The following is a 2,500-nucleotide window of genomic DNA, read 5'->3' as shown; positions in this document are numbered from 1 at the left end:
ATTAATCAAGGTGGGAGGAGAAGGGGGGGGGGGGATTATGCATATAAAATATAATCTCATCGAAGAAGAGGAGGAAGAGGCAGAGATATTGAAAATTTTGGGTTCGGGGGAAAAGAGAAAACGTCTTATTTTGTTTTAAATCCATTTAATTTTTGTCTGTCAGTTTGTCTGTCTGTCTGCCTAATGGACTTATGGTTGTGTATGTGAAATGTGAACCCACGCCAGGACTTACTAAGGTAGGGGTGAGGGTAACGTAAGTCACGACCTCCTTTTGAGACGTAAGCTTTTGTCTCACAAACTTGTCAAAGTCTCTCCCTCCCTCCCTCCCTCCCTCTCTCTCTCTCTCTCTTCCCCCCCCCCTCTCTCTCTCTATCTCTCTCTCTCTCTCTCTCTCTCTCTCTCTCTCTCTCTCCCTCTCTCTCTCTCTCTCTCTCTCTCTCTCTCTCTCTCTCTCTCTCGAACGTGTTTCCCTCCACCTCGAGTACCGCCAGAAATTTCCCTTTTCCCGCAAGACGAAATATTCGAGCGAGTCGAACTCTCCGGAACAAAAGACGCCTCAGTTGCTCATCCCATCAAACTTTCGCCGTTGCTGCTCCTTCTCGAAAAATCTGAGAGGGAGAAAATTTCGATTTTGAGAATTTATCGTCGACGCTTTCGTTCCTTCTATGGACACACGCACACATATGCATATATATGTGTGTGTGCGTGCATATATACATACATATAAACATGTGTACATGTTTTTTTCCTAATAACATTGCTGAATATTCTGTATTTATCACCTCCCAATACCTCTGTTTCCCGTCCATTTGCATAAACACAACCTTACCTGAGCATTTATACACACGATCACTCAGGCTTCAACGAAAACAATATTTGAGGGCATGCAAACTCTTTGCTTGCCGAAGCAATTGTTACCAAATCACGACCGCAACATTGCGTCGTTCCTGAATTAATATGAATATATGTCCCCATGAACATTTTCGTTAATTCCGACCAGGAGAAATTAGTTTGTGGATAAGGTTATGCATACTTTATATTGCATGTATGAGTGTGTGCATATATATACGAGTTTATATATATATATATATATATATATATATATATATATATATATATATATATATATATATATATATATATATATATATATATATATATATATATATATATTACACATATATGTATGTATGCATTATATTTTTTTCTTTCTTTCTTTCTTCCTTTATTTCTTTTTTGTTTTTTCCTTTTCCCTTTAAAGGGTGGTCACACTAGTTTATTCTACCCTTTACAGAGCGGGATACTTCCCCAGCTGTGAAGGGACGCGAGATGAAAATCCCTTCCCAGCGACACCGCCGTGTTGTTCTTTCGCCCCAGCTGGAGAGGAGGGAAAGATGGTCCAAAGCAAAAACTATAGTATTATTCGAAAGCTTGTTATTTATTTTTCTATACGGCGATTATTTTATCATGTTAGGTAAATTTTTACTGTAGAAATAAGCAAAATATATTACAACTAACGATGATGCCTCACTAGAACTTTTAAGAGTATCTAGACAAACGTTCATTTGATCAAGGACACACACCTACTCCGTCAGCTGAAGACACGGAGCTCCGTTCAGACACTTTTTACACCCTGCTGGACAGAGTAAGAGCCCGAGAACAATTATGGAATACCTTCCACAAATATAATGATAGCAGAAAGCTAGAAATAACTACAATGGATGAAATCAACAAGAAACACTGTTGTGTTCGGAGTACAATTGTACGGCTGGCAAGGCTGTGGCGCATTCGACAATTGCTAATATTTTACACAATTTCAATTATAGTATTTGATTGCTCCCAACTTACCAGTCCATAATTACGTCTCTCGTACATTACTGAATACACTAATAGCGGTTTCTGCTTTTGAACATTGGCGGATTTTCCATTTCAGTTGAAATGTGGAGTATCGGGGAACCTGGCACGGTTGTATTTAATAGAAAAGAAACTGAAAGAGAGAGATAAGATAGAGAAAGATGGAGGTAGATAAAAGATAGAAAGACCTTTCTGTCTGTCTATCTTCTATCTGCCTCCACCTCTCTCTATTAGAGAGAAAAATGAAGACAGATAGAAGATAGATAGACAGAAAAAGAGAGAGAGAGAGGTGGAGGCAGATAGAAGATAAACAGACAGAAAAAGAGAGAGAGAAAGATGAAAACAGATAGAAGATAGACAGACAGAAAAAGAGAGAAAGATATCACAGATAGAGAGAGAGGTGGAGGCAGATAGAAGATATAGAGACAGAAAGAGAGAAAGATGGAGACAGGTTAGAAGATAGATATACAGAGAGAGAGAGAGAAAGAGAGAAGTGAGACAAGTAGACGATAGACAGAAAGAGAGAGAAGAAAGGAAGACAGGAAGAAATTTCATCTTAACTTCAAACAAAGAAAAGAAATAAAACATTTACCTTCGTAAATTATAATGATAATCGTAATAATAATGACAGTATTAATGATGATTA

The sequence above is a fragment of the Penaeus vannamei genome, chromosome 16 (genome assembly GCF_042767895.1).
Source record: "Penaeus vannamei isolate JL-2024 chromosome 16, ASM4276789v1, whole genome shotgun sequence".
NCBI classification, from domain to species: Eukaryota; Metazoa; Arthropoda; class Malacostraca; order Decapoda; family Penaeidae; genus Penaeus; species Penaeus vannamei.
This window is presented reverse-complemented; position numbering follows the sequence as displayed.